Raw genomic sequence first — 12,741 nt, 5'->3', positions numbered from 1 at the left:
TTTTGTACTGCAACCTTGTACTACATTTACAACTGCAAACTACTAGCAATATGGAAAGAGAATAAAATGTATAATACTTCTGACAAGAGGGATTTATAGTGGCTACTTAGTCTTGTTTCTAGGGAAGTGCTTGGAGAATCATCTCAAAGGTGAAACATAATTTAATGAGGCATTGCTGTGAACAACAAGGAAACTTGTTCCCTATGGTTGGATATGAGGTCAAGGGACAAAGGGGGCATGAGTGTGATGAGGATTAGTGATAGTGTGTGATGGTAGAGGGCTGCATAGCCTTGTATTGGGTGAGATGCAATCCCAGAGCTCTTGTGTAAGCACGGTGAGACTAAGCAACAGCAACAAAAAGTAATTTTGACTGCTTGCTTATGTATTGCTGTGAATGACACAGAATCCCTTCCTATGGGCATTTATTGAAATACAATTATTTCAAAAAGTGTTGTTTCACTAATGCTAACTAGAAGAGCTTGTGTAGACAGGTTCAATGTCAGCATGTGTGGCAGAACTTGGCCTGTGCTGATATTTGGATTGACTGTGTATTTCTGTTTTGCTTTCATTAAACTTCATCTTTGAACATGCAAGTTATTAGAAATGCTTCATTGAATTTGAAGCTAGGTCAAATATTATTCATAGGATTGCTTGCCTAAAATCACACTGTAATGAATATCATTACTGCTTATTGCCAAACAATAGTAATGCTATAGGTTACTGTGTTGCAGATTCCTTCTACCTGTTGCTTGAATATAAGATCTGGAACAGCTACAAATTGAGAGATAAGAAACCTACAGAATTGTTTACTCATTTTTTTTCCACTTTAAGTCTCAAATGAGAAATCCAGTGTGTAGAACTGGATAGTTCTATACTCTAGTATAGAAAAATTCTGAAGGTTCACTTTAGTTTATGCGTGACTTTTACTGAAACCGGAGGATAGACCTCAAGGGTGTGCTCCTGTGGAGTATATTTAAGCTGCAAGAAAGGTTCTCTGAATAAAAATTTGTCAGGGAGCTTATGGTTCTTGTATTCTACAGCCTGGGTTTCCTAATGTGCCAGAGTTGTCTTTTTATTTGTTGAACATAGTATTTTGGCAGTCTTTCCATAAAACACTTTATTTTCACATGACTACTTCAGAATATGATTCTTCTTTCTTAATAAAGAAGTCCTCATTTTGGTTTGCTTTTGATTGAAGAGGACTCCCTAAGGATAAAGATGATAGGCTGTAAGTAGAGGTCTTGCTGCACAGTCTTGATCTGAGAGAAAGCTGAGTAGCGGCAGAGGTCAGCTCTGGTGATTGGAGACTGTAGAAGGTAAAAACACCAAATTAATAAGTTTGTGGCTGGACTTGTCTGAGATAGAACAGTCAGAGGTTGCCAACTGGTTGTGTGTTGGTTTATTTTTTTAAAAAGACTGTGGGGAAGAACGAGGAGAGGAATCCAAATCTGTTTTTGTGATTTCTAACATTCCTCTTCGTCACCAAAAACAGCTTGATAAACTACTCAGTCTGTAGCTACACATGTGTTTTTTTCTTAACAAGAGCAAAATCATATGATAAATTAGAGACCATAGGACATGAAGTAAATAATAATCTCTAATTCAATGGAGCAGGAAAAAAACCCTGTTTGACATACAAGAAAATGAAAAAAACTGTGAAAATGTAGGACCAATGGTAAGCCTACAATAAGCTCTTTAAAATTTGTATTCATTACATGGGAATTGACTCCACATCCAGTACCATGCTAGTGTTAGATAGACTTCAGTGTGGGTCAGATTTCTGCATTTCAGAAGCAGAAAATGGTAATTGTAGATGTGCCATATTAATGTTCAGATCACTTTTAGGCAAAATAGCTGTACATTTGTCCAGTGGGATCATTGTCATAGATTTGGGATAGGTTTGTTTATAATGAAAGATTGTGTATTTTAACGATTCTGACCTCAGTCCTAACCCCTTACATATTGTAGGACTAATTTAAGAAATCACTAGTGAATTTGAAGCCTGGACAGACTTCAAAACTTCCACAGAGTTCCTGACCTTGATGAGGATTTTAACATGTAAAGCCTGAGAGATTATTCCTCCTTTTTGCTGTATAATGATGCCTTAGTATAGGAAGTTCCATTCCTTAATTAAGTATAAAAGCAAAAATTGGGCCTTCTTAAAGCATATAATACTTTACTTTCAAGAGAAATGACTCGAATGTGAAATTATTTTTGTCCTCATTGCCGTCATTACTTCAGTGGTGATAAGGCCAGCTTTAACTGCCCTTATGAAGCTTGCTAGTCACAGCTGATCATGAAAGTTAAACCCTGCTTGCATATGCTATGGCCTTTGTGGCTTAACAGCCTCATCTGAACAAAAGAATTCCAGACCAAATCCTATTCCTTCATTGCTCTGATGCATTCACTTGTTAAAAATGTATGTTACGGGAACACATGCCACTGAACCAGTTATGCAATTGCAATTATTGGGAGACGTGAACAAAATCTATAAAAAATGAAGTGTTTTACATGACATTTGACAGGAAGCAGTGTAGACACTTTTCTACAGAACAATCATGATTGTGTCATGAAGGACTCTAGTTTTCAACTCTTCAGTTCTGAGCATCAGTCCTGGGTAAAGGACAGTGAGTAGAGAAATTAAGTTATTTGCAGGAAGAACTCAGGCAGTTATTCCTTACACAGCAGGGCTAGGGCTTATGCAGTTTTCCACATATTTATTTCAAATTCTCTTCAGGATGAACTTGGAATTTATGGCTTCAGTCCTCAAAGATACTGAGGATGACACGTATACAAGTATGTAGATTGTATATATTGTATACATGTATACATTAAATGACAGGTATACAGTTATGTGGATCGACACCTCAGATTTCAGTCCTGAAAAATCCTGCTCTTACTTGAATTTTATATTGCAGGAAAATGTTTTGATTCAGATAACCTTATAGGATCAGAGTATTAGGAAGAAATTTGATACTTTGCCATTGCCCTTAGTATTTTTAGTCTTCAAACTTAAACACTAGGGCACAATGATAGTGTTTGCTTCCAGTTTTCTCATATAGTGGAGACCTGTGTGCTATCTCTGTAACCACAGGTGTCAAATCCACAGAAAAAACAGATTAATACTCGCTTGCTTAGGAAGGAAAAAAATAATCAATCTTATTTAAAATAAAATAGAAGTCATTTATTTTCCAAATGCTCATAGATCTTATTAATTTTAGCCATGTGAACATGGCTTTGTATCTTTGAAAAAAAGAAGCAACAAAAAATAAAAGGAATTTTTGTTTGACTTAGATCCGTTGTAAAACTTTGTTGTCAAAATCTGTCCACAGAGGTCAGCTGAGTCACTGATTTACATAGATTTTGGATTTTCACTGGTTTTACTTTAAATGATGCCATTACTTTTTGCCTCCCCTGCCACTTGTATTATACGTATGAGTAGGAAGAAGAGGGTTTCTCTGCAAACTGAAGAAAATGATTGAGGGGATCTGTCTTTCTGTTTTAATGAGCACTTAGCAAGGTGATCTTTCACAGAAGGATAGGTAAATAACATCAAAAAAGCTTTATTTTTGTGAATATTTACTTTTAAGTCATTAGTGGGATTGCGAGAATAGGTACAAGGTGAGAAAAAAGTCGTTGAAAAATGATGTTTGTGTCACTTACTTTCAATTAAAAATCAGAACTTGGGCAAAACCAGAAAAGCTTATTCTAAGATAAAAGAAAGATGAAGACATGAAAAGAAAATCCAAATATGACTGCATTTTAAAGTGTTTACTCTCTTTATACCTGTACAAATACCTTGTTTTCTGAGTTCTAGCTTTTCCAATTATTGAATCAATTTTTACATGTGTACACAGAAATGTGCTGTCAGAGCATATGCATGTAAAAAGAGTCTGATATTTATATCTTGCCTGTTGAGAGCAGTTTAAAGGAGCTCCAGCATCACTACTCTGTACACATATTTCCCTGACATTACATGTAATTCATCTTGGTACTTATGCTGTGAGGAGGCTGCTTCAATAGTGCTTCTAATGCACTTGAAATGGCAAGGCTGGCATGTTTTCTGGACACTCACCAATCCTGCCCAGTGGATGAGCAGCCCCTGTCTAAAAGGACAGTGCTTGCTCTCCTGCAATATTGTGGATAATGTTCTTTATGGACTACTAGTTATCGGTTTCATCCTGAAAATAAAGGGCTTGCATGCATCTTTTTCTTGAATACCTTGAAAATGCAACCCATTTCTGTGGAGAATCTCTCTGGGAGCAGCATTTCTGTTCTCTGCAGTGAACTGTTTTCCAACATCAGTCATGATCTGAGAGTGCCTTCAGGATCTGTTCTCTCAGAGGAATGAGCCTTATCCCCAGCTAGGTTTTTGTAGTTAATTATTGCAGCTCCAGATAAGAACATAATATTAAACATATTTCAGGTTTAGGCCCCCATATAACCAGCCTGGGTACCGAACATTTAATTATGCTACAATTTTGAATTGGGCAAGATAAATTCTCCAAGATATCAGGATCTATGTGGCATCCATCATCACAGCACAAGTATTTAGTAGGTACTGTGTGAACTCCAGGTGATGGGTTAGAAGCCAGGATTGCATTTGTCCTTTTTTCTTCTAGTTGGTAATAATCGAAGTCCTTTGTGACACTGCCTCTGTGGATGTGATAGAAAGGAGTCTTTTCTACTGTCCCAGAGCAGAAGGCAGGGAATACTTTCAATCTAAGAGCTACTGTGAATGTCTGGATTTGAAAGGCAGAGAGTGCTGGAAATGAGTTGTACTTCAGATCATCAGTGTGCTTTTGAAGTTAACCTCCTCATGGTACCCACTTACTGAAATTCGTCCCAGGTTATAGAGCTTTCTCATACTCTCTGAATCAAATTCCTTTGAGGACACAAAACCAGAAGATTTGCTCCAAAAAGAACTTGATATTCTACTTCTTCTAGTGAATATTCAATTCATGACACCAAATTTGACTCAATAATAAGTGTAAACTTCCTCAAATGCATTTCCTGGCTCATCAGCAGCAACAACCTCTTCATTCTGCATCTGCTGCTATTGAATCACATTCTTGCTGATACGGTCAGCAGGAGAGGACCAATCCTGCTAGAAGACAGGGCACAGGAGAGGATTTTTTTTCCTGTTTTATCCAGATGATCTGAGAGCTTTCCCCTCACAAGCATTCGTGTCATCTAGAGATAAAGAGAAACAAAGCTGCTATTGTTGTTCAAAGAAATTTTGCACAAGGAAAGGCATCAGCGTGTTCAAGATTTAATTACATATTAGGTTAAACCGCTATGTTGGAAAGATAAGCAGCACTGGCCCAGGATCCTTCCATCCCACAGGATTTCCCAGTCTTGGTTAGAGAATGCCATGGATCTCATGATGGCACTCATCCTGCTTTGAGCAGGTGCTTTTCACAGCTTTGACACTCAGCTGAGATACTAGCTTGGGGATGGAGGGGAAGCATGAAAACTTGTAGTAGTTCCAGCTAGGCTGACCAGGTCAGAAGGAAGTTAATGAGTTATTCATCTTATAAAACCAGTCTTCTAAAATTTAACTTTACTCCTATGAGCTATAGTTACATATTTGATTGCAGAGAAAATATGAAGTTTTCCTTAGTTTTTACAGCTAACTGGGGTGTATTTTAGCCCAGGAAAAATGATCTAAAACTGAATTATATTACAGAAGTGAGTTTCACTTTATCAGTATTTCTGATAAAGTGAATATGATACAGACTGATATAGAGTCTCTGATATAGAGTCTGTACTTGGATCTCTTCTCTTTTCAATGCTAAGTGACAATACATCAATATTTTTCTGACTATGGGTAGTACTCAGAATTTATCACTTATGTGAAAGCATAAGTGCCATTCTTTAAGTATGTTTTGTAAAGTTTCTCAGTTTAGCCACCCTGTCTTTAAAATTCAGTCCCAAAAACTCACTAAAGTATATTTAATTTTCTTTTTCTTTTTTTTTTGTCTTCTTTCCTTTGGAGCTTGACTCATACTTTTTAAATATTTAGGTTTGGAAATAACTGTTTGTACCAAAAAGCAATTTATAAACTCAGTATGTTTTAAGGTTGTGAAAAGCTTGCTAACTAAGTTGACAATGTTATTTTAAAAGGGGAGCTGTAAGATTTCTTCTTTCATTTACTGTTTTCATTGTATATACATAACTTGATGACTCTTTCGTTATCTTTGAGGAGGAAATAGGGAGATAATTTTTTTTTAAGAATCTGTAACTTGTCCAAGTAATCCTTGAAAAGCTGAACGATGTGATGTGTCTGTTCCCTTTCTATCTGGGCCCCTCCTCACAGGCAGTGAAGCAGGGATGCCTTCATGCAGAGGAGTCTGGTTTGCTTTTGTCCTATTAATTTTAACTACATTAGAATAAAGTTGTAACAGTCAAAAGTTAGAACAGTGAAAATTTAATACTGTAATTATAACCTTCTGTTGCAAAGTTGTTGAAGTCCTATGCAGACTTATTTAGTGGCAAGAAAATGTGCAGTTGAATTCCAAATTTGAATTATCATCTCTGACTAAAATAGTCTTACATCCCACCTAAAATAATAGCAGTTATTTAAATTAATAGTTCAGTGTTTTTCAAGATGGCTTTCTTTTTTAAGTTGCCTTTTGTAATTTTTCTTCTTTACAGATAGAGACAAGAATAAGCAATTTGGAATGGTTCTGTTGACATGAGGCTTTTCATTTTAATACTGAACAATTTGCTTTTCATCCAGAGATAATTAATTTGGGTATGTATGTACACTGTAAGCACAAATGCACTATTAAATACAAAAAGAAAATAGTATGACCTATTCAGCTGAATAAATTAAGTCTGTTGATTACTAGTAAAAGAAAACCTAAAGGCTTATAGGTATTTTTCATAGATTTGTGAAGTTGTCAGAAGTGAAATTATCCTTCCTATAAGATCCAGTCTTCACAAAAATAATCTGTTTAATTCTCTTAACTATTATATTATTATATTATATTTTGTATTATGGGAAATACAAAACCCCACAGTCTCCACCAAGCTCTCCAACCCTGCTCTGCTTTCCTATGACATTTTGTTGAATGAGTTGACAGACCTGACCAACCTTAAAATGCATAAGTATTTTAAGCTTCTCTATATTTGATAATGATGATGCTTGATTGCTGAATGAGTGCAAGGTTATAATCATCTCTCTTGGCTTTTTTGTCATTCATAAGCTGCTTGAGCTGCTCTCTGCTGGCTTATGACATTTCCGGGATCTCTCAAGTGGGTTGTAACTTTGTGTGTGCTCACTGAATTCCAAGCACTGGTCCTTCTAAATGCTCTTTGATGAGATGAGCTTTTATTCCTCTGTTATTTAAAAAAGGGTTTCATGCCATACAGTTTGCTTCTCAATGTCTTAAAATTCTCACAGAAAATGTTTATAAATTGGAAATGAAAGTAATTTAAAACCTCCAAGTTTGCTATTTGCTGCTTAGAGATTTCATATCACTTTATACATTTAATGATAACACAGAAAATGTGGCTTTAAAGATAGTTTTGTAAGCTTGGCCTGAAAAATATAAATTATTTTATTGTTTATGATAACCTCTATTTTCAAATGAAATCCTGTTTTGTCATCAGAGCATTTTCTACAAAAAACCCAACACATATCCAACAAGGATTGTCTAAGAACGTGATTTCTAAATTCATATTGTTTTTTTTTAATTTCACCTAGAAATCAATAGCATATGTTTTATTAAATGATGGAATACCACTATACATCCCTCAGGTATTATAAAGATATTCAATACTCTCTTTAATATGATTATTACAACACACTGATTTTTGTTGTTGGCCATATGAGAGCCAGCATTTTCAAAATGAAGGTAATTGTTTTGCAATAGAAAGTCCTGTCAGATAGGATGTGTTACCAGATGTGTTGGTCATAAATGCAACTGATGTAATTGGGGATGTCTAGACTGGGGGCAGCCTGGCCTGCATCAATTACACATTGGTGGAGTTTGCAGCCCTGAGAGATACTGGTGATGTAAGAAGTGAAATTAGGCCCCTGAACTTTAGAAAGCTGACTTCCAGCTTTTCAGGGAGGTAGTCAGTGGCATTCCCTGGGAGAGTGGGCTTGGGAATAGGAGAGCCAGGACAGTGTTGTGAACAGAGTTGGAAGATCACTAAAGGAATTTTTCATAAAGCATGAGAGAAAAAATTTGGGTAAGGAAAGCAGGAGACCATCATGGTTAAGTAAAGAATTGCTGATCAAACTAAAGTGAAAGAAACAAATATACAAGCAGTAGAAACAAGGGCTTCATTGGCAACCTCTCTGCCCCCATGTCTTGAATTGGTGGACAGCAGGATGTGGATGGAAAGTGCTTCCCACTGAAAATAAAGGGGAGATATATGAACAGCTGAGGAACCTGAATGGACATAATTCTGTGGGACCTGATGAGATGCATCTTAGGGTCCTCAGGGACTCAGCTGATGTAGTTGCCAAGGCGCTCTCCATGAAATTTCAAAAATCATGGCAGTTTGGTAAAATCCCAGGTGACTGTAAAGAAAAAGAGAAATATTGTACTTATCTTTAAAAGGAGTAGAAAGAACAACTGACTTGTCTGCCTCACTTCTGTGCCTGGGAACATCATGGAATAGATCTTCCTAAAAGCCATGCTAAGGGGGGAGCACAGAGATGAGTCAGGACAACCAGCTCAGCATCACCAGGGACAAGTCCTGCCTGACCAACTCAGTGGCTTTCTATGACAGAGTGACCACATCAGTGGATAAGGAAGGGGTACAGATGTCATTTATCTGTATTTCTGTAAAGAGTTCGATATGTTCCCCTACAACATTCATCTCTCTAAATTGGAGAGAGATGGATTTTTGAGTGGAGAGTTAGATGGATAAGAAAGTTAGACAGTTGCTACTCCAGAGAGTAGTGGAAAATGTCTGATGAACATCAGTGATGAATGTTGTCCCTCAGGTACCCATATAGGGACCAAAGGATTGAATGCACCATCAGCAAATTTGGAGATGACACCGAGCTGAGTGGTGCAGTTGACACATCTGAGGGATGGAATGCCAGAGGGACCTGGCGAAGCTCAAAAACTGGGCCTATGGGAATCTCACAGTGTTTAACCAGACCAAGTTCAAGGTGCTGTACCTGGGTCAGGGCAACCCCCAATATCAACACAGGCTGGGGGATAAACAGAATGAGAGTAGCCCTGATGAGAAGGATTTGGGGGTGCTGGTGGTACCTCCAGGAGAAAACTCTGGAACTTCACCACCAAGAAGCTCAGAGTGAAGTAGGACCAACAGGATACCTCTGGATACACATGTGGTGACTGTCTTCTCTTTGATCTGTCTCTCTTTCCCCCCCCACTTTTCTATTCTTTCTATATCTCTACCTCAAATTCACTATTAAATAGAATCCATATTATTGGCTTCAGCATATGGTCTCATTTGCACCTTAATTTGGGCAGAGGCATCTCTCAATAATCAGATATTAATGACACTGTGGCCAGCAAGTTAAGGGGGTTGAGTCTGCCCCTCTACTTCACTGTGGTGAGACCCCACCTGGAGTGTTGCATCCAGCACTGGAAGAGCATCAACCTGTTGGAGTGAGTCCAGAGGAGGAACACCAAGATGTTTAGAGGGATGGAGCTCCTCTCCTATGAGGAAAGGCTGAGAGAACTGGGTTTATTCAGATTGGGAAAGGGAAAAAATTGAGGTAATCTAATTGCAAACTTCCAGTGCCTGAAGAAAGCCTCCAAGAAAGATGCAGAGGGACTATTTACAAGGGCATGTAGTGATGGGAAAAAGGGGAATGGCTTCAAACTGAGAGTAGGTTTAAATCAGATATTAGGAAAAAAGTTCTTTACTGTGAGGGTGATGAGGCACTGGAACAGATTGCCAAGAGAAGTGGTGGATGCCCCATCCCTGGAAGGATCCAAGGTCAGCTTGGATAGAGCTCTGAGCCGCCTCTCCTACAGAAAGGTGTCAATGTTCATGGCAGGGGGGTCAGAACTAGATGGTAAGGTCTGTTCCAACCCATGCTATTCTGTGAATCTATGAATAATAGCAATAAAACATTCGGTTAGAGAGTAAACTAGTACTTGAAATTCTGGTTTTGAGCTACTCGCTTATATCCCGGTGAGTGACATGCAATGTGATATGAAAGACTGTATGAAGGCAGTGTTTGTGCCCAGAAGGGAAGCTGGAAGCTTGTTTCACCTCATAAAAACCAAAGGAAATCACAAAGGGCCTCACGGGGAATGATGGTTTGAATAGGCTGCAGAGAATGTGCAATAGCAGATGTAATTTGACAGCGTCTCCCGCACTGTTGGAAAGTCATGACCATGACCTGTCCTTGATTCACAAGTAGAATATCGCTGTCTCCAGGGACTGTTGTACATGTGAACAGTGCACATCCTCCACTTCTTCCCCTCCTTAGTAAGATTGGCTCCTTTGGACAACATCAAACGACATATATAATCTTATGATGAGGAATTTTGGTGACTTTTTTTCTGCTGCCTGTCATTTTCAATTGTTCCTTTGTGTTGGCTGTATGCCACTTCTTCCCAAGCAGCTTTGGATGTTAAATAGCAGTTGCATTTAGCCTGTGACTTTAAAGGTCGGGTTGAATAAAAACCTGTGGCAGTTGCATGAGGCAAATTACTTCTGCTGGGCTAATTAAAGATCACAGATCAAATCATGTCTTGTGTTAAGTGGGTTTAACTCCCTTGGATTTGGCCCAAGTATGTGAGCAATGGATTTGCTTCTCTGTATCTACTTAAACATCACTGTATTTAAACTGTGTATTTCACTATTTTAAATGGGATTTTTTTTTTTTTGTGCTTAACCTGCTTTTTCTTTTTTAAATGAATATCCTTGCATCTTCTCTATTGGCTTTGTATTTATTTTGTGTTGAGTGTTTCACTATTCTGTCTATCTAATAAGCCTTGTTCTCTTGCCTCTTCTTTTCCTTTTTGAACATATCTCAACCTGGAGGAGTGAGGAGAGTATTTGAAGCCATCATTCAGGAATGGGCAGGTGCACTGAGGAAGAAAGACTGCCTGCAAGGGAGAAACTTCTCTTGAGTACTGAATTACTCTTTCCTAAAAAGGCTTTGGGTAAACATGTCTGAATTCACTGTTCGCATTTTTTTCTTTGGGGCATTCATAATGAACGGCTGATTTTAGTGCATATGCAGTGTATTTCTAATAATTACAGTTGATATCCTCAATGTAATATTTGTTTATGGAACAGAGTAAATAATGCTTTGGGGTTTTTTTTCTGGTTTGAGAATTTGATTGGGAAGATATGGGGAAGTGCTGTTCCTTAGTTTGGCAGAATGTGGTAGTCTGCACACCTGACGTACAGTGGCTCTTGAACATTTGACACCCCTTCTGGGTGCTTGAAGTCTGCCTCCCTGGTCACAGAGACTGAAAGGCTTTAGGACTGACTCCCAACTCTGTCGTAGCTTCCAGTAAACTAAATTTTCCTCAAGCTGAGTCTGTTTTGCCTGTGAAGTTAATATGTGAGTGATATCACTGCTTTTATCTGGATCCATTTTCTCCCTTGTCCTCTCCTATCAGGCAAGGAAGGTTCAGACAATTGCTGTTCAAGGCCAACCCACCACAGGTGATAAGTGCGTTTTCCAATTTTTTCACTAAATTGATCCTAATGTCTTATTATTATATGTTATCTATATCTTTTATCAATTTATAACTTGTTTTTTTAAAATGGAACTGGGCTATACAGGGGTTCTGTAAATAGCTAAGCTTGCATCAAAACCTTTTTTGTGCATCATTAATTCTTTTTGGGCTACTTAATATCACAGAACACAGCTTTTCTAGAGATACCCATTACATAAGCATGTGCCAATGGGGATGTTATCTCCCTCCCCTCCCCAAATGCAATGGTGTCATATTACATATAAGTCTCTTCATGTCAGTTTTGGTTTTTTTTTGCTTCTCATTTCAGTCAGGTTTAGTCAGACAACTTGAAATCTGGATTGCCTGACAGAGTGTGATTTGGAACAGGCTGAGTTACTTGGACAGAATTATAAATAGATTTAAGACTATTTCTGTGCTCAAAAATTATTATGTAAACACAAACTTAGTTTGTCTAAAGAATAGTTTATGTTTAAAATTCTGGTTCTTATTTTTTGTTTTCTGAACAGTGACCATAAATCTTCCAGCTTAGAAGTCTTTGGGGACAGAATAAGTGTGGTATTGCTATCCCTGTCATTCTGTACAGGGGAAGTCTGGTGTAAATAACTTGCATCAAGGAGAGCATGTATTAGCAATTCCAAATATCTGCTTGTGCACCCAGCAGTCAGGACACTTTAGATTCACATGCATATCTTACTCTCCATGCATTGGTTGAAAATTTTGCATCTAAGGCATGTAAAATCTGAAAGACTGAATATTTCTCTTTAGCAGTGAAAATGCACTCAGTGTTCAAAGATGTTAAAGTTAGACTATAACTATTTCTGTAATTGCTGCACTCAGAAAGGCCTGTCATAAATGAAAGTATTCATTACAGGAAAAAGTATCTTGAAATTCCACTTAAAGCACAATTAGGTGATAAACCTATTATCAGTCATCCTCTGGCCAAGGTCTGATGTGGAGAATGGTATGTGTTGAAAAATCTGCCTCCAGCTACTGAACAAAGTTGGCTAATTTGATGATGTGACAAAAGCTACTGAATAAGGCTAGTTCAGAAGTGGAACATGAACCATTTGGCCACTTAATG

Source organism: Agelaius tricolor, unplaced genomic scaffold (assembly GCF_023055355.1).
Source record: "Agelaius tricolor isolate 1412-34295 unplaced genomic scaffold, bAgeTri1.0.p SCAF_2, whole genome shotgun sequence".
In the NCBI taxonomy this organism is placed as follows: domain Eukaryota; kingdom Metazoa; phylum Chordata; class Aves; order Passeriformes; family Icteridae; genus Agelaius; species Agelaius tricolor.
This window is presented reverse-complemented; position numbering follows the sequence as displayed.